Below are 14,459 nucleotides of genomic sequence, written 5' to 3' on the forward strand. Positions count from 1 at the left end.
TCTAGGGTACATGGCTGAGTCTATTGAGGAAATACCATGAAGCCTATAAAATATAGGTACTGAGACCATAAAAAGGTTTTAATTTCCTGTCAATGTAGACCACATGAGAGTATGTTTTTGGCCCACTACCTGTGACTATTACTCGAACTGGTGGATCATCAATATTTTTATGCACTTTGAGGTTGCCAAAGATTGCTGGAATATGGGGAGGGGTTATTTGTTAAAACGTCAAAGATGGTCAAATCTATGATCTCTTTGGAAGGTCTTGGACTCAATGTAGTTCTTTTTTTGTAATGTTATGTTGGGCATACTGTATAATAAGGGTAGGGGTTGTCTTCCAAAAGTGATATACTGCACATTTAGTTTGAGATCATGTTTAATACATCATCATTTTATTAGGGACAGTTCATTCTGGAAGGTTTGGGTGTCACAGAGTCATTTAACAAAAACTCCCAGTTTGCAGTCATCTGCAAACTTTGGTAGCCAGAGGTTTTGAAACTCTGATTGGAGATCTGAGAAGTGATCTATATTAACTAAACATAACTATAATATCTTTTTCAGTCACTATACTTTTGCTAAAATATGGAATGATGCTGTTATTAAATTTATTACAAAAATAAAAATAAAAAATCCTAACACTCGTCAGATTACTGACCTATTTCTATATTCCCTACATTACAAAAATTTCTTGAGAAATTTTGATTATGATCAGTCCCCAACTATATCTCATTATTTCCATTATCAAAGTCCCATTGTCTTAAACATGTTAACAATCAATTCAACCTGAATATCAGTTGTTCCTTTATATACTTAGGCATACACTTAGGCATCAAGTTCTAGCATGATCCCACTTTAAATTATCAGGCCAATATCAGGAAAGCTATCCTAAATTAATAATGACATAGACAGGTGGACAAAACTGAACTTTTCTTTTTTATCTAAAATAGCCCATTACAAAAATGATTGTGCTTTCTAGACATCTGTTTTATATGTACTCTTCCTGTCACAGGTTGCCCAAAAAATTCTTCCTTGCTATCACCTGCACTTTGGCTAAATTCATTTTGGTTCCTAAATCAATACATATTTCCTGTAATAAGTTGACAGTGCCAAAATTACATGGAGGGCTTTGTTTAAGAGACTGTTTATATTGCATAACCATGAGCTGTAGTAGTTTATTGAAAATCACATTATATAATCTCATAGAAGAAAAATGGGCTCCAGCATGGGTTAAGCTTTGGGCTAACACAATTAAAATATATAATTGTAATAAAGGAAGCCTTCCATTTTTATAGTTACAACTGCTAAAAATCTGGGGATACTTGATTTTTTAATAAATCTCATTATGGATTTCAATAAACTTCTCTAACTTCTAAACCTATTAGACCTATTTTTCCCAATTGATGCATTAAAATTCCATCATCTTGAATAACAAAATGTTTATTTAACTATAAAAAAGGATTTATCCTGGATTTTTTATTTGATTTCTATTTGATTGTACCTTACACACTGGAACGACTCTAATTAGTCATTTAAACTTTCCTTCAGGCTACATACCTTTAATCAATCAGGTTCTACACTGATAATAAATTCAAGTGCAGATTATTATCAGAGCACATTTTTGACTTCACTAAGTGCCTCTGGTCTACTTTAGCTGTGAAACAAACATATCCAATTCATATAAGATCATTATTAGCCTATAAATTCCTGTTTCTTTTCCATTTATCAGTTAAGACAGGACTCGATGGCTAACAAAAATTTAGATTTACAATAGTCAATTCAAACTAACCTGAAATACATCCCTTTGAAAAAATTATTTTTTTTACCTAATTTAAGATGTTGAATAATGCTTATTTTACCTCAGCTAAGAAAGCAAAATTGTTTTTTGATTTTGTCCCCTAAATGTTCTGCCTGTACGACAAATGCAGCTGACCTCCTTATTTCCTTTTGGGGCTATATCTTTCCTAAGAGATTATGGCAAAGTCTTTAGTCCAAACTGATTAATTCTGGACTCATTGATGATGCATTAACTTGTCAATTACTTTTATTGCTCATCCCTGCAAAGAAATTAAACCCCAACAAATTAAGAACCTTAGTGTTTATTTTTATAATTATGAAACTTTATATTACAATAAACTGGCTAAACCTTACAACATTAAATTGATCACATTTCAAGCTTTTGACTTTAGATCATATCAAATGTCTCAGATTTTGCCTACATTAAATTCAGAAAGAAATGTATGGTTGCAGTGTTCTACAAAGAACCTAGAAGTTATCTTTTAGAATTATCAGTTTGCTTACCTACCTATTATATGCTGATGGTGTTATCATATTTTCTGCTTGCCATCAGTCTTAGGATTACTGTTGCAAATAGTGTAAACAGTCATATTTTTATAGTTTTTTATTTAGTTTTCTTTTATTTCTTCTGATGTTACATGTTATCTCAAGAGTGGTTGGGTTTTAATGAAAACTGTTAATAAAGCATTTATAAAACAAAACAAAAAAAAAAAAAGAAATTCCAAGAACTTTTATATTAATATTTCCAAGCATCATGCACCTTACAATAAGATTGGTGAACATGTGGTCACTGCATCAATTTTAGAGTGAAATATTCAGATTTCAACGTCTTACTTTATAATGCCAAGTATCCTTTATTAATGCTGTAACGTCAACAGGCCTATTATTGAATATAATGCTTCCTTTGGTATATACGCTACCAAACACCTGCAGCAACTTGAGAGTCCTCAGAGATTTCTAACTAAGAAAATTCATGGTCTCCAGTACATGTGTTAGATGAACAGAATGAAGTAGCAGTCACTGTCACTGTACTCAGTAATGTATAGCCTACTTAGAGGTGACTTACATTTGGTCTACTGGGCTACCTCTGAAACAAATCTCATGGAAATGTTGCACATCCATAAGTCAAATGGGACCAGAGTCACTTGTTCCAGGGACCTCAATCTAGCCTACAACATAAACAGGACCTGCTGGAGAGACAGATACATCTCTCAGAGGTTGCCACTCCTCTGGAATAGGCTTCCTAGCCATATAAAGCAGAGCACCTCCATGACCCTGTTTAAGTGCAACCTAGATGACTGGATGGGAAACCATAAATTTCTGCCAGGGATTGCCTTGGCTTCTCCCCTGGACATGGGTAGCCCTTGCTAGAAAAACCTTGGGCATTGACAATATCTCCCACCTAGTATTATATTCGAATTTAACGGCTAGGGTTGTAAAGACCCTCTGGGTAATAGCCTAGTAATACCCTATGAACCTATGAACATCCACAAATGAACTGTATACAACTATTTTAAATTTGTTCAACAAATAAATTAACTCTCTTTTCTGTAGGAATCTTTGTGGTGCTTTGTTCCCTGATGCTGCATGCATGAAGCATTTCCTCTTTGTTATTAGTTAACTGTGTACTTTTCCCCACTGAGTGACATAATTTGTATCCTTAACATAATTTGACATGTTGCATGGTATGTGCTTCTATATTCTCTAACATTTACACTGTGGGTATAGGTGATAGTTGGAACAAAAGTTTCATCTATATAAAAAGCAGAAATTTGTGTTAATGTGGTAACATGACACGTTATTAAACACTTCACTGCAGATCATTTTCAGAAGGTCTGTCTCCAAAATACTGACTGATCTGGGTATTTTTCTGTTTTTATACTAAATCCATTTTATGGAAAGAGGCTGACTTAATTATCTCTGCAGCTTCTTTAAATTGACATCATATTGTCAAAGCAAAGGAGCAGCTGCATCTTGAATTTTTATTTAAAATTTAAATTTAATGTCAAATTTTAGCTTCAAGATATAAAAAGAATACAAAATTATATCTAGAAATATACTCTGTAAGTCTGAAATAAAAAAAAATAATATTTTTGTCTGTTTTACTTTGAAGAGAACTGGAAGTTGCACTTTTGTTTTCAACTAACTCAAAACAAAATGTCATTAGCAAATAAAATATAAATGCATATTTAGCACCTACTTTAATACATGTAATACTATGCTCCTGTCATATTGCTGAGGCAAAACATTCTATAGCTAAGGCAAATAAAATGAGTGATAAGATTAGTAAAGGATCTAGATAATAGATATAAAAAAATTTAAATATAAAGTCTTAGTAGCATCGGAAAAAGTCAGATTTTGTTGATGTACTATTGATGCAAAGGGATGCAAAATTTAATGAGAACAAAATTTTATCAAAAGTTAAGGACTGATTAAGACTTCTAGAAAAGTCAATGTGACTCGTGTTAATGATATTCTCAAAGAATTTAGATTATATTACAAAAATATAAGAAAGGTCATACTTCAGAACTAAGTGACCAATAGGCAATACAAAACTTTTTAAAAGGAAAGATATAACAAATATCCAAAAATGTTGCCTCTAGTGTATCCTGACCCATAGAGATGAAGGAAATAATAAAAAAATAAAAAGATAAAGATGAAAAAAGCACCAAAAATCAATGAGAGTTTTCCTAAGTATGCAAAATGTTCCCATATAATGTAACACAGAAATACTATAATGTACTTAAATAAGATTCCATCCTCATGAAAATAGTCACTGATAACCATAATCTTGAAGCAAAATAAAAATCCTAGCACTTGTTCTGAATATAGAGTCATATCACTTCTAAACATAGATTATAAGATATTTCTTTCTAGATTTGCTGAAAGAATGAAATTTCATATATTGGAATTAATAAACCATGATCAAACAGGATTCATCCTTCACAGGCAAACTGATAGCATAAAAATGTTAATGTTATTGGATTATGTAAACAAAAAAAAACATAGCAATGAGGCTTATAAGTCTCGACGTAGAAAAAATTTTGATTCAGTAGAATGGGATGTGTATTTACAGTCTTAAAAGACTTGAATTTCCTTTGGGGATTTATACATTTAATTAGAAGACTATATATAAATGATATGGCGTATGTAAAAGTAGGATCTTATTTGTCACAATCAAATATTGATATGAGTACAAAAGAAGGCTGCCTATTATTACTGTAACATTTCTGTTACATTGTCTAACCAATTAAAATGTGTGTATGTATATATATATATATATATATATATATATATATATATATATATATATATTCTTTTTTTTTTAAGGGAAAATGTATTTGGCTGAATTTAAATACAATGACAACTTGGTAAAAACATATTCTGGGACATCATTCTATTCTGCATACTGGGCAGAAGTTTACCAAAGTAACACAAAATGTTAAGATTACAACAATGAAGCCATATGAACAAAAGCATATGGTATCTATATATAAAATGTCATCTTTCATTTACCTTTCTTTATTTAATTATGAAACTCTCAGGCAGTAACAAGTGATACACAGCTATAAAATATACCCAGCACTGATATCCTACTCTTATGGATTTCAATGTAATGCAAGGATAAATTTGATCCCACCACTTAACACTTCAAACTACTCTATTTTAATGGCATGTTGCAAGTAAGCAATACATTTCCTCTAGTGAAATATACAGGATTTTTACTTCTGATAAAATGACAACTCTGTAAATAAATCATTATTGCATTATGCATGCTGAAAAGTTCAACACAACACCCACAATGGAAACCAAGTTTATTGTAAACTGTCAGAATGAGACATTGAAGGCATTTGAACTAGTGTATTGGGTACATATGTTAAAAGGTCACATCACAGCCTCCTACTGAGATTTCATTATTAATCTTTCAGTCAGTAAGAAGGCGTTTATAAACAAAATGCACCTAAGACTGTTCTTCTACTGTTAGGGATTTAAGTGCAGCTTATTACAGAATTTGACCTCACCAATTAGCTTGCAGCATTTTAGACATGACAGCATGTTGCAAAGGAAATGTGTGAGTGTGTGCACGTGTGTGTGTGTGCGTGTGTGTGTGTGTGTGTGTGTGTGTGTGTGTGTGTGTGTGTGTGTGTGTGTGTGTGTATATATATATATATATATGCATATCTATATATATATATATATATATATATATATATATATATATATATATATATATATATATATATACACTTCTGAATCTCAAAATACTGAAATATCGAATTTCAGTATCTCAAGACCAGAATGCCTAAAGTGCAGTGTGCGAAACTGCATTTTGTCGAATCTGAGTTTCCCAAATATGCAGTAGGTATTGTGTAGTCTGTTTTACTTAGTGTGCTGTCTCTTTAATGTTTCATGGTGTCTGGGTTGTAAACATGCTAGATGATGTGTGTTTATGTTCAGAGATTCAGGTAGGTTTGTATTTTCTAAGGGTTTTGGCTAGAAATGTGGTTTGATTTAGATTTTTGGTAAGTTTTAGGAGTAGGTTAGGGTAGGTAGGTGACTGTGTGTGTGTGTGTGTGTGTGTGTGTGTGTGTGTGTGTGTGTGTGTGTGTGTGTGTGTGTGTATGTATGTAAGTGTTGAAAGTGGTGATTTTTGTACATTTGTAGTGCGTGTTTCTCATGGGTATGAATGTGACAGTGTTTAATGGGAGTTTAGGACACCTAAGAGTACATTTGTTGTTTTTTTCATGTTAGTGCGACCTCGAAGTTAGTATATATAAATATCGGACCCCCCTCATGGGAGTGCAGGAGGGCTTGCCACCCCCTGCTTAAATGTGAGGTAGTGTTATGTCGGGGGAGGGTTGGGTCTTTTGTTGTGGTTTTTTTTTTTTTGGTGTTTTAAACGTCAGTATAGTGTATTTTCATTTTTGTGGACCTTAGGCATTCTGGTCTTGAGATACAGAAATTCGATATTTCAGTAACATTATCGGTGGTTTGTTGCTTTGTTGTAATAAGGTTTCAGTGGAGTCGTCTCAGTTATTTAGTTTTCGGGTAAGTATAATTAGTAAAACACCTCTTTGCCAAATGCTAATTGTTGAAAGGTCAATCCGTCAAATGTCCATTTTAATGAATCTTTTACAAAGGGAAAAAATGCTTGGCCAGCCTAACAAATGTCAAAAATTTCACAAAGTTTAAAACTCACCAAGGTGGGGGGATGTGCCCCCCACACCCCCTAACTGAATATACCAACTTCGAGATCGCACTGCAGTGGGGAAAGGGCAACTCCCTGATGATGGCCAAGCATTTTTTTCCCTAGGAAAAAATTCTCTAAAACAGCCATTTGATGGATCCACCTTTTGACAATTAGTGTTCAACAAAGAGGTGATCGACTAATAGGTTTTTGATGAAGGTAAATATATATATATATATATATATATATATATATATATATATATATATATATGGGTCCGCCTGACAATGTCGACAGCTCAGAACGCCGACACCGAGAACACCGACACCAGAAGATCGACAACTGAGAAGACCGATGGATGAAAACACCGAGGCTGAGAACACCGACATGGGAAAAGGCTGTGTAAGTATGCGGTAGTGACGGACATTAGGGTGCGAGTAAAGTAAGTGTGCGATATTGACGGTCTGTAGGGATAGGGGTGGGTTAAGTGAGTTAGGGTTAGGGCGCGGGTTAGGTAAGTGTGCGATAGTGACGGACCTTAGGGTTAGGGTTTGGGTTAAGGTTGTAGATAGTTGTGTATGTGAGGTTTAGTGTGGGTTTGTAAAGATTTTGGTGTGCTTGTGTTGTGTGTGTGCTTTTTGGACAGGGGATTTGTTTTGTTTGTTGATTGTCGTTATTATGGTGTGTTGGGCATGTGAGGTTTCGTGTTTGTGAACTGTCGGTTATGTGGTGTCAGTGATTTCGTTGTCGGGCATGTGAGGTTTCGTGTTTGTGAACTGTCGGTTATGTGGTGTCGGTAAACTGGTTGTCGATGTTGTGGCTTGTCGACCTTGTGAACTGTCGGTTATGTGGTGTCGGTAAACTGGTTGTCGATGTTGTGGCTTGTCGACCTTGTCAGGTAGACCCATATATATATATATATATATATATATATATATATATATATATATATATATATATATCAAATCAGGGAGTAGAGTTGGTAAAGGTGGATGAGTTTAAGTACTTGGGATCAAAAGTTCAGAGTAATGGTGAGTGTGGAGAAGAAAGTACAGGTGGAATGGGTGGAGAAGAGTGTCAGGAGTGATTTGTTACAGACGGGTACTAGTAAGAGTGAAAGAGAAGGTCTACAAGAGGGTAGTGAGACCGGCTATGTTATATGGGTTGGAGACAGTAGCATTGACAAAAAGGCAGGAATCAGAGCTGGATGTGGCAGAGTTAAAGATGTTAAGATTTGCACTGGGAGTGACTAGGATGGACAGGATTAGGAATCAGTATACTAAAGGATCAGCTCAGGTTGGACAGTTTGGAGACAAAGCAAGAGAGGCAAGATTGCATTGGTTTGGACATGTGCTGAGGAGGGATGCTGTGTATATTGAGAAAAGGATGCTAAGGATGGAGCTGCCAGGTAAGAGGAAAAGAGGAAGGCCTAAGATAAGGTTTATGGATGTGGTGAGAGAGGACATGTAGGCGGTTGGTGTGAAAGAGCAAGATGCAGAGGACAGGAAGAAATGGAAACAGATGATCTGCTGTGGTGACCCCTAACGGGAACAGCTGAAAGAAGATGATGATGATCTAAGTCTACTTTACATGACTGAAAAATCAAAATACTGAATTTCATTTGACTGAGAATACAATACCTAATTTTCAGAATACTGAAAACTCATTTGACTGAGTCTCATTATACTGAAAGCTTACAACACTGAATTTCAGAATACTGGATTTAAGTCATAGATGTGATGTGTGTTTCCCTTCACCTGTGACTTGCTTGTGATAAAAAAAAATGCTGTAAATTAAAGTGCTAACTGTCAGAATACTGATAGTAAAGTAGAAAGTAGTGTTGTAGTGTTTCTAAATGTGGGCAGGTTTCTTTACATTTTTATGGGAAATATCTAAGGTTATATGGCGGATGTTTCATGCACACCCAGTAGCGGTGGCAGTGTGTACAGTACTGTAAGGTAAGTAAAAGGTATATGGCTTTTCCCCACTGTAATGTGGTCCTTGAGTTAGTATATGCAGTTAGAGGGGGTGTGGGAGGCATAGCCCCGTACCTAGTTTGGTTTTATATCATCCGTTTTCTGTTAAGAATGTAATTAAGTAGTTTTAAAGTTTTGGAAAGAGTTAGTCATTCCTGTAGTAAGTGTGCATGTCTGTGGCTTAAAATTCAGTATTTTGAAATTCAGCATTGTAAGCTTTCAGTATAATGAGGCTTTTTTCAGTATTTTGATAATTAGGTATTCTGGTCTCAGTCAAATGAAATTCAGTATTTTGAGTTTTCAGTCGTGAAGTAGATCTATATATATATATATATATATATATACACACATATATATATATATATATATATATATATATATGTGTGTGTGTATATGTAATATATATATATATATATATATATATATATATGGTCTATCTTACTACGCCGACAAGTCAGAACGCCGACAGCAGAACACACGCCAGAAGATCAAACGGAGAAGACCGACGGATCAAAACCCGATGCTGAGAACATCGACATGGGAAAAGGCTGTGTATGTATGTAGTGACGGACGTTAGGGTGGTAAGTGTGCGACTGTGATAGTTTGTGGGTTAGCGGTTAAGTGAGTTAGGGTTAGTAGGTAAGTGCGACTGTGATAGTTTGTGGGTTAGGGCGGTTAAGTGAGTTAGGGGGCTAGGTAAGTGTGCAACTGTGATAGTTTGTGGGTTAGGCGGGTTAAGTGAGTTAGGGTTAGGCCGGGCTAGGTAAGTGTGCGACTGTGATAGTTTGGGTTAGGGTTAAGTGAGTTAGGTTAGGGCGGGTTAGGTGAGTGTCGATAGTGGCGGACCTTAGGTTAGGGTTTGGGTTAAGGTTGTAGGTAGTTGTGTATGTGAGGTTTAGTGTTGGTTTGTAAGGATTTTGGTGTGCTTGTGTTGTGTGTGTGCTTTTGGACCGGGATTTGTTTTGTTTGTTGCTTGTCGGGATTATGGTGTGTCGGGCATGTGAGGTTTCGTGTTTGTGAAATGTCGGTTATGTGGTGTCGGTGATTTTGTTGTCGGCGTTTTGACTTGTCGACGTAGTAAGATAGATCCATATATATATATATATATGTATATGTATATGTGTATGTGTGTTTGTGTGTGTGTATATATATAAAATAAAATATATATATATATATATATATATATATAAAATACATATGTGTGTTAAAATATTTTATTTGTGGTGAAATTTATAGGACTTTAATCTGATACAGCAACAGCTCAGTAAAGACATATTCCAAGCCTTTGTTGTATTCTGTGTATTGAGCAGAAGTTCAACACCCCAGTGAAAGCCAAGCAAAATGTTAAGACTATAATAGTGAATGCCTGTATTTGATACCCATAAGTAAAATGTCAAATGTTATTCCACTTTTGAGATTAAAATACAAATACATTTTTGTAATATAAACAGAGGTGTATTCAATTAGAAACTGCAAGTAGGATTATTCTGGCATTAAGCATTTCAGTGCAGAATAAGGTTACATTTCACCCAACTAATTCATTAAGGCACACTGTAGCACAAAAAAAGTATATTTTTTGTATTACAAGTGATTTTTTCCTTTTAACGTAATGATGACTCAGTAAAAAAAAGTATTCAAGACCGTTATGTATATTTGGTTAACTGAGAAGAAGTTCAATGCAAAATCACGAATGAATGTCTGAGTATAATACAAAATCTGTTACTGTTACAATGAAGACCTGTTAACCTCTATATGTGTTACATGTGTATAAAAGGTCATATCTCAGTCCCCCTTTGATATACATACATGATATAAAATGTTCATGCCATAAAAACATGGCGCTTAGATACAAAATTCATCTAATACAGTTTCAGTGCAACCCAACACTTAACTGCTTCAGTCTATGCCATTTTGCTCATAGCATCTTACAATTAAATAAGTACATTTTTTTCTGCAGAAATCTATATGAGTATTACTTATTATGTAATGACAATGCATTAGGACATTACTGTATTCTGCATACTGAGCAGACGTTCAATACAACACCCTTACCTGAAACAAAGTATAACACAAAATGTCAGAACGCAACTGTAAAGGCACACCATGTGGACCAAAGCATCAGTTTCAAATGTACCAAGGTCCATATCTCATGCCCATTTTGAGATTTTTAATATGCCTTTTTGGGCATTAGAAGTGGGTATCCTGTTGTAAAATTCATTGTTAGCTTAGAGATATCAGTGGAGCTCAGCACAGCATATGTTCCAACCACTCAGCTGCTTCCAACTATGTCATTTTTGGCATGACATGTTAAAAAGGAAAACAATTTTCTAGAGAAATATATATGATTTTTGTTTTTGCTTTTGGTATATTCAGATTATAATGCATAGATGTATATTGCTATATGTGTTTTGAGGAAAGGTGAAATAGCTGTAGTGGAATATGAATATAATTACAGATTATGACACCAAAAGTCTTGTGAAGCACTGTATTTGCTACCTGTGAATAATAGGCCATATGTCAGAGAGGAATAATATGATACTTGGTACAAAGCATGCTCTAAATACCATTCATTTCCCAAGGATGATGCTGAAGGTCACTCCTGATTTGCACACCAGCATATTGCATTTATTGGTAGGCCCCTCACCTTACATGCAAAAATAGGAAGGTTCTCCTATTTAGTAAAATATTTATGATTTTTTTTTGGTGTAAAGTCAATATAGTACTCATATGCTCTGCACATTAATTTTAACCAGTCTTTTCAACAGCTGTCGTGAGTCACCCCCAGTGGACACCCAGTTTAATGGCAGATTGTGACACCATACCTCTGAGACACTGCATTTGCATCCTGTGTATGCGGCCATACATCAAGTCTCCTGTGAAAGTAAATTCAGACAATCAGAATATGATGCCTGGTATAAAACATACTCAAGAATACTATTCTGACCCACTTACATTTTAGTGTGTATGGAGTTTAGGTCTCAGTCTATATCCAGTGAAAGAAATGTTACCTTACTTGGTGTTATATTAATTATTTTATTTCTGATACAATGACCACTTAAGACACATATGTTCTGCACATTAGTTTCACTCTGCTTTTTCAACAGAGGTCATATATCTTCAGTAGTAACTTAATATACTGAAAGACCATAACATCAAGCTCCACCTGGAACATTGCACTTGGAACTTATGTCAGTCCTCTTGTGAAAGTTTCTAATTAAAAATATGTTAAGAAATTATATTATACAAGACATGCTCAATACTGAAATTCTAAACTTAAAAAATTCACTACTTCTCAATAGAGATTTTTCACACCAGCACAAATCCCCTGTCAGTAAATGGAGCTTAGGCCTCATCCTACACACCTTAAGAAAAAATATGCTTTGTCTTCTAAAAATCTTTATGATTTCTTTTACATCTGATACAGTAACAATATATGTATGTTCTCCACATTATTTTCACCCTGCTTCATTAAGATAAGGACATATAACCCACTTCCACTCCCATCGAAATCTGGGTATAATGGTAGACTTTGACAACAAAACTCTCCTGAAACACTACATTTGCAACCTGTTTATGAGGCCATATACATGTTCAGCTATAACAGATTCTAATAAAAGTGTTAAGAAATAATGACAGAATACAGAAGTGTCAAAGACACTCAAAACTGCCACTATAAACTTAACGACAGCTCATAATAAAATGCTCTGGGAATACTAATCAGATCCTTCATCACAAAGTACACTCAAGAATGTAGTCCTACTCCATAGGTTTCAATGCTTTTTTAATCATGTTTTCCAGGGCAGCACACTGGCTTTTTCAATACATATTGTTTAGGCCTCAGTAGATTTGTAATAACAGAAGTGTTTGCTTCTCTGATGAAATATTTGTGTTTTTTTTTTTAATTCTGATTTGATGAAAACATAGTAAAGACATATTTTGGATATGAGATGCATTCCACCAACATGAGCAGAAGATGTATTCTCAGACATAATCAAAGCTGAGTACAATGCAACTTGGCAGTCTGACACTTTCTAATGACCATGTAGGCCCACTGGTAGAGACTAGCACTTCAGAGTTATATCTTGAAATAGTCAGACATTTCTAGTAAAATTGTTTGGAAAACAAGTCTGGATATTATATTGTGCTTTCAGGTGTGGATGTAATTGAAGAGCTACATAATGAATATCTGTCTGCCAAGTCAGAGTTCCTGTAACACGTTCCCTTTTTCCATAATAATATTTCAACTGCTTGAAAACATTGCTTTCAGAGGCAAAGAAATAGTGGTTTCCCTCATATGCTATTAAAGCAAAATTTAGGATTTTATTAATTAAACGTTCACACCTCTAAAAAAGCAAAAATGTGTATGTTTGTTGTGAATTAATCTTAAATCAATGGAATTAGAAAAGCAGTGAAATTATAATAGTAAAGTAACAACTTGAAAGACTTGATTGCGTTTTTAAAAATACCAACAATCAAGAATATCAGCTCCTTTTGCACATATACTGTCCCAGTAAAATGTGTCTGTTCTGAGAGGATGTACCTTCCAGTGTGATGAAGTCATAGGAATATAATCATCACAGTAACACTTCAGCATGATGCTCTCGTGACATGCACTACCCACAACTTTTATCAATCATAATTTACCAGTGGCCATATAATTGCCCTTTGCTTTCAAATATAGCCTCTCCACTAAAGACAGCAACATTCTGTAAACCTCTGATGCCTCACTGAGAAGAAAGTGAAATCCTTAATGGTATTTCAATTTGTTGCTGTCAGACACATATCCTTTCTGCCTGATAAGACATATCAATAACCATTCAGCAGTAATGGTATAACTGCCCTGTGCTATCAAACACAACATGCTTTCTCACACCTACCTCTAAAGGATAGCCACCTTCTTTACACACCTCTTATGCTTAATTATGAGGAAAAATAAAGACCATAGAAATGCATTTCACTTTGCAACTGTCAAACACACTGTCAACCTCCCACCCCACACACACACACACATATACGCACACAACAAGCCATATTGATATTGACTGTTTCTCAGAAAACATATACTTGCCCACAACTTTCATACTTGGCCTGCCACCAAAAATTATATTTACTATTCGTACATAGCTCTGATGTGTGACTGTTAGTGTCACTGATTTTCCATTTTATTTCAAAACTGAACTGTCAAGAGTATTGAAAACAAAAAGGATGTTCATGAATGTTAGCCCATAGTACTCAATCAAACCAACCTGTATTTCTTCTTCTATTTATTACTCACAATACAGTCATCTAGCTTGTACACAGAATATGTTTTAATGCTGCACACACACACACACACACACACACACACACACACACACACACACACACACACACACACACACACACACACACACACACACACTAGAAAATCATAATAAAAATATTGGTATTTGTTGGAAATTACATTCAAAAGTCACTAGTATATTTTCCAGATTTCAAGTCATGAAAACAGAAATTGATTT

This window comes from Protopterus annectens, chromosome 8.part0, assembly GCF_019279795.1.
Source record: "Protopterus annectens isolate FY-2018-M chromosome 8.part0, PAN1.0, whole genome shotgun sequence".
Classification (NCBI taxonomy): Eukaryota; Metazoa; Chordata; order Ceratodontiformes; family Protopteridae; genus Protopterus; species Protopterus annectens.